Source organism: Cucumis sativus, chromosome 5, assembly GCF_000004075.3.
Source record: "Cucumis sativus cultivar 9930 chromosome 5, Cucumber_9930_V3, whole genome shotgun sequence".
Lineage (NCBI taxonomy): Eukaryota > Viridiplantae > Streptophyta > Magnoliopsida > Cucurbitales > Cucurbitaceae > Cucumis > Cucumis sativus.
In genome coordinates this window covers 28,030,353-28,044,908 of record NC_026659.2, presented here as the reverse complement: position 1 = coordinate 28,044,908, position 14,556 = coordinate 28,030,353, and the positions used below count along the sequence as shown (strand labels likewise).

General features: G+C 32.3%; 1 pseudogene; it reads right to left on the bottom strand.

Moving 5' to 3' along the window:
• Positions 1–805: 805 nt before the first annotated feature.
• On the bottom strand, positions 806–12,838 carry LOC116403655 (annotated as a pseudogene).
• Between the last annotated feature and the right edge of the window lie 1,718 nt (positions 12,839–14,556).

The following is a 14,556-nucleotide window of genomic DNA, read 5'->3' as shown; positions in this document are numbered from 1 at the left end:
TGTAAAATTCTTGGTAGCATTCAAGTATAAAAAAAAGCATTGATGATTATAAGTTGTAAAGCTAAAGACAGAAACAATATAAATAAAAGGAACAGAAAAAGAAGGAACTTGACATTGCTCTGGAACTACGTCACACACTATTTGTGATCAATATATTCTTTTGTGTCTTCAGAAGAAAAAAAAATTGCACTTTGTATAACACTTGATAAAATATCAGATAACCATGCTCAAGAATAGCAGTGCATTAGGTCCTTCAGTAGCTCCACAATCATTAAGTGTTGCCAAAGGCTATCTTATGCTAATCAGATACATGCCCGATGCATGTCTTTGGGGACCTCATGTACGAGGAGAGCTGGTTAGACCTGCTATTTCATCCGTAGTTTATCTTACTTGTTCAATCCCTATATTAATGAAAAGAATAAGAGCTTGGAAACCCCCAATGCGTGTTTGCATTCTTTCCAAGAAACAATAATCACTTATTGTCACAAATAATGTCCAGAACTCATTTTGATGAATATCTTACAACCAATCATACCCAAATTTCAGAACAAACATATTTACTGTAGTCAAACAGGTCGACTGTCAAAGACGATCCAGCCACATCACATGCTCAAAAGCATAGTTGAATTATTGCAGTTATGTGTCCCAAACAGTAACCGGTATCTTAGTTCTGATGGAATAACTTATCATTTAACTCTTATTCTTCTTCATGTGTACACTATAATTTAACATTTTTGCCACTTAATACATGTAAAGAAATAATATAGAATCAATCCCATAAAAAACTAACTGTTACCTGCATGTGGTAAAAGCTTGTGAAGCCATTCTGTATATGATGCCAAGAAACGACTAGAGCTGCATCGTTGACAAGTCACTCCAAGTAAAATGATTCCCGCCCAACATTTATCAGGCTTTAGAAAGATTGGATGCTAAAATTAGTAACCCACAAAAGGAAGTTGAGCAATATCTAAAAAACAAAGTAATAAAGACAGTCAATATTATTCCCTATCTTCCTGCATGCCAATGAATTGCCAAATATGCAAGCAAGGTTCAAATGTTCAGTTTCTAAGAATTAAACGGTGTTTTCAAAGCGCAAAGGGCGCTCTAAGGCGACAAACTTTCTAGATTAACACTAACTATAAATTTTCTCTCAATAACCAGCAGCGAACTCATTGATTATGAAACTTAACAAGTTCCACTGAACTTCGTTCCAGCTGTTCTTCGAACAAGCTACACATAAGCCCGGCAGCCGACAAATAGTCAAATCCACGGGAGTATAAAGCAAAAGCTATGTATTATTAAAAAAATTATTTAAATAGAATTTAATGCATGCTTATACCATATCGTTGGAGAGAAGAAGAAACAAACGGTTGACCCAGGAATCAACAGCGGATTTCCAGCTATCAATCAGCTTTTGGTCCTTGGAAGACGAGGATTCAGAGAGAAGATCGTGGGATGTGATCATAGAAACCACATTTGAAAGTTCTGAATAATCAGAAAATGCACGCTTATCGTCGGGAACGTGCTCCCTAAGAAGTTTATGTAGCAAGCGAGGCTTCAAGGCCGGGTCATACATATCCGCAACGAGATTGAAGGCCGCCATTTTGGTTGAATTATGAGGTTTCAATTGTCTAATAACTATCAAGAAAATAAGAAAAAAAAGAATAAGCAACTGTAAGATGGCAATGCGATCTCGACTACCAGTACAATGCACAAAATCAATACCAAACATGCCTGTTCCCCATTAAACAAGATAAAACCCTAATTCCATGAACACAATGAGTTTTTTCATTGAGTTGTAGCCTCAAAAACAAAAACAACACTGAACAAACTTCTCTACACCTAAGAAGCAAACTCAACTCCGCCAAAACAAAGTAGAAAATACTCCATAAACCCATAAAAATTTCAGCAAATAATTCTCAAACTCAAATATTCTTGCATGAGAAAGTGGTCGATAAGTACCAAAAGCATCATAGCTTGACAGAAGATATAAAAGCAATCTGAAAACTCACCTTCTACTTAAAACCCTATAATGTACAGCGCCTTCTTAGGCTGGATCAAAGATTGACGATGAAGATTGTGAAGCCGAGAGGAAGACAAAGAAGAGAAAGAGGAAAGAGCTGCGCAAATGAGTTCACCGACGGCGGGCGGGAACGCAGATAAAAAAAGGGTAGAGAGAGAATTGGATATAATATTTGGTAATTTAATCAAATTTGAAAAAGATATATATACTCTACACTTATCTAGTATGCGTAAGTTCCCGACTTCGGTGTTAATCGGTCGGTCGGAGATGGTATTTTTTACAAAATCGACATTGATGAGTAAGTGTCAGTTGATATTAATTGGGTTGATCGACTTATAAATAATTTTTTAAAGTTTTCAATTTGAAACTTTCTGAAACCGATATTGACCAACCCCTCTTGTTTTCCGACGGAACCAATCTTTTCAGGCTAGCATGCTTGCCCAATTTCGACAAGAGTTTCGGATTTAATCTCCTACTTCAATTGCAAGGATAAGGCTACAAAAAAATCTTATAATTTTTTAAATTGTTAAATAGAATTTCTTATATTCTCTAATACATGGAGATAGCCTTAATACATCCTAAAATCCAAGACAATCTAACTTGAAATTTTTATAATTTTTCAAGGAGGACGCTAGTTTGTTATTTTGGACAACTTAACTTTATTTTAGGGTTTTGTTATATATGTAATATATAGTTGATATAAATATAGTTATATATTATTTCACAATGGGAGTGTAATCTATGTTAAAGTCACTATAAGACAATCTCTTTTGCTTTACACATGAACTTTGAAAACACAACTTATTTTATCTAGTAGAAGATGATTAAAGTTGTTAACTTTTAAGTACTAACAAGGAGTCAAAATGGTTGGTTGCTTGTTGGTGAGTTCATAATGACCCGTAATTCATGCCCATCAACAAAAGAAATGGTACGAATGATGAGCCACCATTTCTTTTTATATCCATGGAAATCTGAAAAGTGGGAGTTGATTTGGGATGATTTATATAAATACTTGTTGAGCAAATGACAACAAATAATGAGAGAAAACAAAGTTAAGAAATGTGATTGGAATCAGTAGAGGGAGGCTCAACGATGGAAGTTATCTTAGCCAAATAATTGAGAATCATAATCTATAAGTATGAGAAGTCAACTTAAGAGCGATTGGGTTGTACTACGATTGATATGAAAGAACAAATGGGTTGAACCACCAAGGATCGCAACAGAAGCGATTAGCTAATGGAATGAATGATATGCGGGACAATTGTACTCTCAATCCCAGTTGAGCTCACAACTAACGAGTGTGTGGCCATGTTGCCTTGCTGCTCATTGCCGTGTGTGTGGCCAACATCCTTGCTCATGCAGTTTTTCAAAAGTTTTGTAAAATATCTTATTTTTCAAAGAAAAAACAAAAACAAAAACAAAAAGAAACGTCCAAGAAGTGTTTTGGAAAGAGTTCGTAAACAGAATTTGAAGCGAGAAAACTTTTAGAACATGTTCTTGTATAGACCTTTTAAACGAGAGATTTTGCAAATATATATGTATATACACACACATATATATACATATGTTCTGGAAAGACTTTCTAGAAGAAAATAGGAAGAAAAAAAAGTGTTTTCCCAATGTTTTGTAAATGCCATTTGAAAGTTCGCTTCCGCATGTGCAAAGATGGCACCAAGACAACATCTTCCGCGCACCATGGTGCATGTTGCCTTGCTGCTCATTGCCCTGTGTGTGGCCAACATCCTTGCTCATGCAGTTTTTCAAAAGTTTTGTAAAATATCTTATTTTTCAAAGAAAAAAACAAAAACAAAAACAAAAAGAAACGTCCAAGAAGTGTTTTGGAAAGAGTTCGTAAACAGAGTCTTGATTTTTCGCATGTAGTGAACTCTTCCGTTCTTAAATAAGACCATGATACATAAATCAAATGATAGATTAAACATTTGACCTCAAAAGATGAAGTGCACGTTAAGAAAAAAAATCCACAAAATACAATCCAAGATTTTCAAGAAAATAAATATTCAAAAGAGAATTAAAAGATAAATGGAAGAATCAAAGAAAAGAAACATATAGCAAGTAAAATATGTGTAGAGTATTTTGCACAAAATTAACAGAATATATCTCATAATATAATAAAACCAAAGAAAATAATAATATATAAAGTGTACCAAATAATAGAAGAACCACACAAAATAAAAGAATAGTTGCAAATATAGTAATTAAATTTAAAATAATTAAATATATAGCAACATTTTAAAAAATTTACAAATAAAGCAAAATCTGTCAAAATCAATCATGATAGACCATAATAATCTATGAGCGATAGAAGTTTATCACTAAAGAATTTTGCTATATCTGCAATTTTTAAAAAAGTTGCTGTTAAGGGTGTAGTAAGGTTGGGTTGAGAAACATCTCAACCAAACCCATACTTTTAGGTTATTTGGGTTAAATCAAGTTTCTAAACCAACCCATAAAATATAAATTGGATTGTCGGGTTATTCAGAAGCTGAAGAGATTGACAAAGAAGAACATGACGTCGAACTGCGAGTATATGAGATCTGAGATCTAACGAGATGAACTGTGAAGATCAAAGATAGAGGAGAGTTAGAAATGAAGATGTCGAAGACGGAGGAGATGTGATAATATAAGGAATGCGCGGGATAAGTAGGACAAGGAGAGTCAGAGATGAAGGAAAGTAAGAGACGAAGGAGATGTCGAAGACGTAGGAGATGTGAGAATAAAAGGGATGCGACGCGCAAAGGAGGATTGAGAGTGAGAAGAGAGGAATATTTATATATATATATATATATATGATCGAATTTTTCAACCTTACAACCCGAGACTAAACCCAACTAAAAAAAATTCATTTTTTTCAACCCAACCCAATCCAATCCATATTTTAACCTAACCCAACCCAACCCATATAATATGGATTGGATAATCCAAGTTGTTGGATTACCCAAGTTATTCTTAAACCTCTAATTACTACACTTAGTCATTATTCTAAAAATTGTCACAAATTATAATTATTCAAAAATAAAACTAGAAGAATGACAACATGAACCTAAATATTTCAAACCATCCAACAAAAATAAAATTACACATCCATTCCAAAAGAAAAGAAATATATGACCAAATGAGTAAAATAAAAAACTACTAAAACTAATATTTGTAAAAGTGAATTAGAAAATAGAAAGGAGTTGTCATTCTACACTTCTTTACTGCCTTGGATAGTACACAAAACTAACAAATTAATATATCTAATAATATAATAAATTTACCAAAGAAAATAACTATATATAAAAGTTGTGCCAGATAATAAAAGAACCAAAGTCAAACGTAGAGTGATTATTTTGAACCATCAAAGAAGAACAAATTATACCTTGGTTCAACAAGAAATGTACCAAATGAGTAAAAGAAAAAGTACCAAATCTAATATTTCACTTGAGAGAAAAGCAGAAAGATACAACATTTCATAAAGAAAGGTTAAATAAAAGAAAAGAGACGAAGTGTGAAAAAAGAGAATCCATGACGATAATGAAAAGTGAAAATGTCAAAAATGACAAATTTGACAAAATATTTACAACATATAGCAAAATTTTAGATTCTATCAATAATAAACAATAACAGACAGTGATAAATGTCTATCATTTTTATCGTTGATAGAATTCAAAATTTTACAATAGACTAAATATTTTAATTTATTTTGCAATTTAAAAAAATATCCTTAATGAAAAAATCTACCATGACCACAAAATATATATCTGATAATAATAGACCTAAAGAAAATAATATTATAAAAATGGTAAAACAAATTACAAATAATTGAAAAAAAAAACAAAATAAAACTAGAGAAAGCAAACAAAATAAGAATGTAACATAAAAAGAAACTAAACACAGCTAAATGGTGAAAAAAATTTCACCATCCAAGAAAAATAAATTACACAAGTGAAGTAAAAAAAAAAGATACCAAAAATAAAATTACAATGAATGGCATTAAAAAGTAAGATAAATTTTTTTACCTTCTCATAAAAGACCACATTCAAAAGGAGTAAATATCAATTCAAATCCAAAACTAAAAAAACTAACATCAAAAAAGAAAAAGAACCAACAAGAGATCATAAATGGCAAAAAAAAAACAAAAACAAAAAACAAAAATTCATCCACCAAAAATAAATAAATAAAATTTCATAATCTACTTTAAAATAAAGTAGCAAATGATGAGAAGAAAAGGAAAATGTACCAAGAAGAAGTACACAAAATATTTTTTTGTCAACAGAGGTAAAGGAAAAATACCTTGAAAGCACCGCATGCAAACAAACAAAGAAACGTGGTATTTGGTGCGAATAAGACAAAAGAAATGTACCAAAATAATAATATACAAGATATCAAACTAAAGAATATGATATAATTCTAGTAGAATGAGTGTTTATAGACTCAATTTTCAAAATTTTAAGATAACAATAACCAAATGGTTATGGAATTTGGGCATTGACATGAGGTGTAATAAGAAAAATTGATTTCCGGACAATCAATTTTTCTTTAATCACCTCATATCTTTCTAATATGATAAAATATTATACAACAATTGCAATTCACGTAGAAAATCATGAGAAAGGTTATAAGACAGATCCCGTAATGGTAAAGAGAAATGAATACAAAAGTGAAAAATCACTCAAAAGCAATATATCCATCACCCATCCATATACCTGCGTCAAACATCAAGTCAAATTGAGGAAAATAATTCCTAAGCTACAGCTCTGCAAACTATTTCTGCTTTTGCTTAGTTTTCTAATATTAGGATTTTACATAAAGGAAGAAAAACGTCAAATTCCTCAACTAGATTTCGTCTAACAAAATAAATCTGTTTATTTCATCATCTATACTCCTACAAGTAGCTGTCTAATAGAACATACAGCATATTGCAAATAGATAACTAAAAGTGGTTTCACAGTAAAAGAATAAGAGCGTCTATTATAGTTATACGAAAACCATGAATGCAGTTCAAAATATGAAAGACATGAAAAGGTTGGGAAAAGATTGTGAGGACAAGAAAGTAGACTATACTCACATAGGCAATGAGCACAGAACTACAAAGAACATAAATCATGTATGTCAGACGGTTTGTCTCCAACAAACCTGCCCAGATTTCACTCTAAATAATCATTGTCAGACTTCAGAATTACTTATAACAACTAACAACAAACTATGATAATATAAAATCGCTTCCAGACATAACAACTAATACAAATTACCTGCAAAGTATCATCCAGGACAGTGTGTACTCTTCATTTGCATTTGCCTTTTCTCTGCGTCCCAAGGATAGAACATCTAGTACAACTATAATAATATAAAATCACTTCCAGACATAACACAACTAATACAAATTACCTGCAAAAGCATCAAAAACTGTCCTGTAAGGTGTACCGTGCAGTTGCCATTTGCATTTGCCTTTTCTCAGTGTCCAAAGGAAAACTGCCATTTGCATATAATACATCACTGTGGCTAGCTAGGGAAGCCGAAAGCAAGGCTTTGAATGTTTCAGTTACCATTGTATAAAAAAAGAAAGAGAACCAAGAAAACAGAATGGGCAAAAAAGAGAAATCACCCTACCGCAAAAATAAATAACTTCTACCAAGACTCCAGAGATATAAAATTTAATAATATACTTAAGAAAAGTAGAAAAAGATGAGAGAGAAAATGTTGGAAGAAAAACTAAAGAAAAATAAATCCATCAAAAGAAGTAAAATAAAAATACCTGTAAAGTGCCCCGTGATAACAAAGAAAAATTAATCAGAACTAGAAATGAATGATTGTCAAATAACTGACATTGTAACAAAGAAGTTATCTATCATTATAAAAAGAACATATAATTATGTGCAAATAAAATGTAGAAATGGTAGAAATGTACCAAAATAATAATATACAAGAAGTCAAACTAAAATATAATATAATTTTAGAACGTATAACTAAAGGTAGAATGAGCGTTTATAGACTTAATTTCAAGAAAATAAAAATGAAAAATAGAACAACCATAGGAGGCCTTGAGGTCGGTTGATGATGAAATAGGAAAAAGTAATTTCTGGACAATCAACTTTCCTTTAATCACCTAAGATTTTTTCTACATTGATAAATGTTATACAACATTTGTAATTTATATGGAAACATACGAGAAAAGTTACAGCACATATCCAATAATCATGAAGAGATAAATGTAAGATATAGAAAAAACACAAAAGTGAAAATTCACTCTCAAGTAATATTTATACACAGAATTTATTTTGCAAAATCTACATTGGAGAGAATGTGTTTTTTCTAAATTGAAAATGTGTTTTGGAAAGAGTTTTTTAGAAGAAAATAGGAAGAAAAAAAAAGTGTTTTCCACAATGTTTTGTAAATGCCATTTGAAAGTTCGCTTCCGCATGTGCAAAGATGGCACCAAGACAACATCTTCCGCGCACCATGGTGCATGTTGCCTTGCTGCTCATTGCCCTGTGTGTGGCCAACATCCTTGCTCATGCAGTTTTTCAAAAGTTTTGTAAAATATCTTATTTTTCAAAGAAAAAAACAAAAACAAAAACAAAAAGAAACGTCCAAGAAGTGTTTTGGAAAGAGTTCGTAAACAGAATTTGAAGCGAGAAAACTTTTAGAACATGTTCTTGTATAGACCTTTTAAACGAGAGATTTTGCAAATATATATGTATATACACACACATATATATACATATGTTCTGGAAAGACTTTCTAGAAGAAAATAGGAAGAAAAAAAGTGTTTTCCACAATGTTTTGAAATGCCATTTGAAAGTTCGCTTCCGCATGTGCAAAGATGGCACCAAGACAACATCTTCCGCGCACCATGGTGCATGTTGCCTTGCTGCTCATTGCCCTGTGTGTGGCCAACATCCTTGCTCATGCAGTTTTTCAAAAGTTTTGTAAAATATCTTATTTTTCAAAGAAAAAAACAAAAACAAAAACAAAAAGAAACGTCCAAGAAGTGTTTTGGAAAGAGTTCGTAAACAGAATTTGAAGCGAGAAAACTTTTAGAACATGTTCTTGTATAAACCTTTTAAACGAGAGATTTTGCAAATATATATGTATATACACACACATATATATACATATGTTCTGGAAAGACTTTCTAGAAGAAAATAGGAAGAAAAAAAAGTGTTTTCCACGATGCTTTGCAAATGCCATTTGAAAGTTCGCTTCCGCATGTGCAAAGATGGCACCAAGACAACATCTTCCGCGCACCATGGTGCATGTTGCCTTGCTGCTCATTGCCCTGTGTGTGGCCAACATCCTTGCTCATGCAGTTTTTCAGAAGTTTTGTAAAATATCTTATTTTTCAAAGAAAAAAACAACAACAAAAACAAAGAGAAACGTCCAAGAAGTGTTTTGGAAAGAGTTCGTAAACAGAATTTGAAGCGAGAAAACTTTTAGAACATGTTCTTGTATAGACCTTTTAAACGAGAGATTTTGCAAATATATATGTATATACACACACATATATATACATATGTTCTGGAAAGACTTTCTAGAAGAAAATAGGAAGAAAAAAAAGTGTTTTCCACAATGTTTTGTAAATGCCATTTGAAAGGTCGCTTCCGCATGTGCAAAGATGGCACCAAGACAACATCTTCCGCGCACCATGGTGCATGTTGCCTTGCTGCTCATTGCCCTGTGTGTGGCCAACATCCTTGCTCATGCAGTTTTTCAAAAGTTTTGTAAAATATCTTATTTTTCAAAGAAAAAAACAAAAACAAAAACAAAAAGAAACGTCCAAGAAGTGTGTTGGAAAGAGTTCGTAAACAGAATTTGAAGCGAGAAAACTTTTAGAACATGTTCTTGTATAGACCTTTTAAACGAGAGATTTTGCAAATATATATGTATATACACACACATATATATACATATGTTCTGGAAAGACTTTCTAGAAGAAAATAGGAAGAAAAAAAAGTGTTTTCCACAATGTTTTGTAAATGCCGTTTGAAAGTTCGCTTCCGCATGTGCAATGATGGCACCAAGACAACATCTTCCGCGCACCATGGTGCATGTTGCCTTGCTGCTCATTGCCCTGTGTGTGGCCAACATCCTTGCTCATGCAGTTTTTCAAAAGTTTTGTAAAATATCTTATTTTTCAAAGAAAAAAACAAAAACAAAAAAAAAAGAAACGTCCAAGAAGTGTTTTGGAAAAAGTTCGTAAACAGAATTTGAAGCGAGAAAACTTTTAGAACATGTTCTTGTATAAACCTTTTAAACGAGAGATTTTGCAAATATATATGTATATACACACACATATATATACATATGTTCTGGAAAGACTTTCTAGAAGAAAATAGGAAGAAAAAAAAGTGTTTTCCACGATGCTTTGTAAATGCCATTTGAAAGTTCGCTTCCGCATGTGCAAAGATGGCACCAAGACAACATCTTCCGCGCACCATGGTGCATGTTGCCTTGCTGCTCATTGCCCTGTGTGTGGCCAACATCCTTGCTCATGCAGTTTTTCAGAAGTTTTGTAAAATATCTTATTTTTCAAAGAAAAAAACAACAACAAAAACAAAGAGAAATGTCCAAGAAGTGTTTTGGAAAGAGTTCTTAAACAGAGTTTGAAGCGAGAAAACTTTTAGAACATGTTTTTGGATAGACCTTTTAAACGAGAGATTTTGCAAATATATATGTATATACACACACATTGAGATCAAACCAAGAGAATAAAGGATTGCATTTCATACCTATCATAACTCCTGTCATAATCAGGGTCCTTGCTGCCAATCTCACGATCTCTAAGAATGGCTACCCTACTATTTGGTTTGTACTGCCTACTAGGCAGCTCCTTGTCAGTCCTACCTTCTATTTATTCTACTGCTACTCGTGGAACAGTCAATCAAACCCCTACTAAAATTTATATCAGGAACTCCAAGAATCATCTTTCCTCAACCTTTGCAGCACTCAAACAACCACGATAACTATCCTGTGGTCTAGGATCAGCATCTACTTTCTCACTTGCATGACAGCCTGAATTGCTGCTGGAGTTAAATATTTGAGCACTAGCTTTATTATACTCCTCTTTCCTCTCTTCCACACTTTTGGAATCCCTCGTTTTTGATGAATTTGCACTTGCATCTCTTGCTAGTTGGGACCACTTCTGTGGCCTCTGTTTAATAGCAACCTTTATGCTACTATATTCCTCTGCTGGTAGATTTACAGGAATATCTGCAAGGCGGATAGCTGGAAGACGACATTCAGAAGTATCGCAAACGATAATTTTGGAACCAGACCCATCAGGTAAACTATTATCCAATAGAACCATGGATTGCAGCGAGTAATGTTGGACAATCTGATGCGCAGCTAACCGTAAATATGAAGTAGGCAGCTGCTGTCAAGCAGGATCATGAATAAACTTTTCAACATCTTGCTCCATGCGCAAAACTAAAGCAATGATAAATAAATATCAGTTGAAGGGAATAGATAATTAACACCATGTTTTCAACAATATAATAAGTGCATGATAATAATTAAGCACTTGAAGTTATGGTACTAGTCAGAACCATGTTAGACAAAAAAAATAATTTTGTAGGCATCAATACATCATTGTAAAGACCTTTCTACCAATAGGTTGTCTCCTTTTTCTTTTGGTTTAACGAAGCTTCAGTGTCAAAACAGGTAAAAAATGCTTTCCAGTTACTGAGCATCTTCTTGACTACAGTAAATTTAATTCCTAATGCTTTTAGATAGTGATAGTTTTTTTTTTAGAAACAATTTTGCTTGGTAGGCTGAAAAGATACAACTCCATTTATCTTCTTGATGAGAAACAAGAAATATTATTAAGACGGAAAAAGCCTCATTTAAAAAGCCTAAGGGCCAAGGGGATGATAATCAGAGACTGCATGCCTCCCCCCATGACGGAATTCATCGCCAATCACAGCAAAAGTTTAGCTCGTAAATTATTTTATTTTCATCATTTAGCTCTAAGTATTCAGAACATCCAATAGCAACAAAATCTCCCTTTCTTCTCCATCTTCTAAATTTCGTCTTGCATTCATTTTGCAACCCAGCTTTTAAGTCCTACAACTCCTTCAGCAATTAATTCTTCGAATCCACCACCCTGTACCGACTAGAAAAACGGTTAACCAAAAACCCTCCACTAGTCCACACATCTTCCCAAGATTGTCTTACAACCATCCAACCTTTGTCTTGGATTACCTAAAAGCACATCATGTCACATAGTTTCACGATACTGTTCCAAACATATATCACATCTTCATGAAATCCACCATGTAGTTTTTGGCAATAATACTTCTAAATTTCTAATACCATTGATTTAAATGAGGCATTCGAAAGACTAGAACAAACTAAAAGCCTATACAAATCCGGGAAGCAACCAGCCACTTCCAGCCCACCTTCGAGAAGGCCGTAGCTAGCAACTTTTAACTATCTCCTCCCTCTACAGAACATGACATTAGACAACTCCTGAAACCAATCACACCATTGACCATCTACAATAAAGGAAAGCTAAATAAACAACTTACTTGATAGACGCTCCCGAGGGTTATGCAAAGCCTCACGAAGGAACTGATCAACCTGATTGATAGCATCCTCGGAAACCCTATCGAGAGCAGAATAAGCTGAACCAGAAAGGGAAGGAAATCAAGCGGATGAAAAATGATAGGCAGGAGCAGCATCAGCCACATCCAAGGATTTGGAATTCTTCTTAGGAGATGAAAAAGGGAGCATCAATCGACTCATGGCTTCATCCAAATCAGCGACCTCCCGTGACTCCGGTCCTCCGAGATCCTCAACCGCAGACGAAGCAAGACATCAAAGATTAGGGAATAGAAGCTCCCAAAGAGGAGATCGAGGTAGCATAAGAATTTGTGGATCGGAATTGCATTTATAAATTAGGGTTTGGAGATTCGACGCTGTGCACGGAGGCGGAAGAAGAAAATTCTAGAGAGAAATTGGCGACGGAGATTGTTTTGAGAGTTGAATGAAGTAAATAAACCTAAAAATGTAGCCGTTGCTTGTCGTTGACGCCGTTGCTTGTCGTTGACGCCGTTAAGTTTCAAATTAAGATAGTTTGCTATAATTTGAATATAACTAATCCTTACACTAAACCGCACTGATTACTTACCCATACCATTTGAAAAAAAAAATCTGTAAATTACAATGGGATGTAAATGACATATAAATGAAATAACAATGTAGCAATTCACCAACTCTTGTTATTAAATTTTAATAACTTTTAGTGGAAAAAAATTACGTTTTTTGGAGGGATATTTTTTAAAATACAAAAATAAACTAAAATATTCATCATAGACAAACATTTTAGATTTTATTAACGAGATAAACTAAATAAACTTCTATTATTGTCAGATAAAAACATATGAATATCTATCATATTTATTATCATATTAATGTCTATCAATATTTATCAAATTGATATAATATAAAATCTTACTGTTAAATTTGTCATTTAAAAAAAAATCTTTATATAAAGTTTTAACATGAAAGGTTGAGATTAAAAAAAAAATGAAAATCAACCAACTTTTTTTTTTACTAGTAATTATTATAAGGAGTTTTTTTTTCTAGAAATAGAATGCCAAAATATTTACTTTCTATTTTTAAACTTTGATTTTTGTATCTTATAAGTTTGGTACCTAAAATTTAAGAAACTGTATGATATGAACTCTTTTAAAATAACATACATATAACTTTTTTAGTATGATATGGACCAAATTACAATTAACTGAGTTGAACTATTTACATATTTAATATGCTTTACCATTTATCATGAAAATTTGTTATGGATAAAAAAAAACTATTTATGAAATATAATTTTAAAGAAAAACTTAAATATATGAAAAGTTTGAGGAATTTTGTATAAATAGTTTTAATATTTTGCTATTTTTTAAAATGTCTATTTATCCAATAATACAATTCTAATAATTTAAACAAAACAACATTCAAATGGATTGTTTTCAAAATAGCAAAATAAACCATATTTACAAAACAGACTAAAATTTCAAAATTAATTAACAAAAATACTAATAAACATATAAATTTTAATATTTGTAAATGTTTTAAATAGTTTTTTATTTAAAACATTTTTCCTAAATTAATTGAGTTTGAACAAAATACATTCACTCAACACATATGTTGTAAGAACAAAATACATTCACTTGACATTCACTTAACCCTAAAATTGATTCAAACATGATGATAAGTTAAAAATTGATTCAAACATGAGTAAGATGTAAAAAGAGACTGAGCACTAGTAGTTAACTACGATCAGTTATTATCAAAACAATAATTTTTAAAAAGTTTTTTTAAAGAAACTTCACTCTGTCATTTTATTTTTGCCTCTCTTTCTAAAGGGTTCATTTAATCGTCTATTTAGACATTGTTTATTTAATTGCCTATTTAGATATTGTTGATCTTAACTACATCTCGAGATTGTAATACCCACAAATTTATCCCTCAACATTTTAGGACTTCAAAAAGATACCATATTACTTACGAGATGGTATATTCTATAA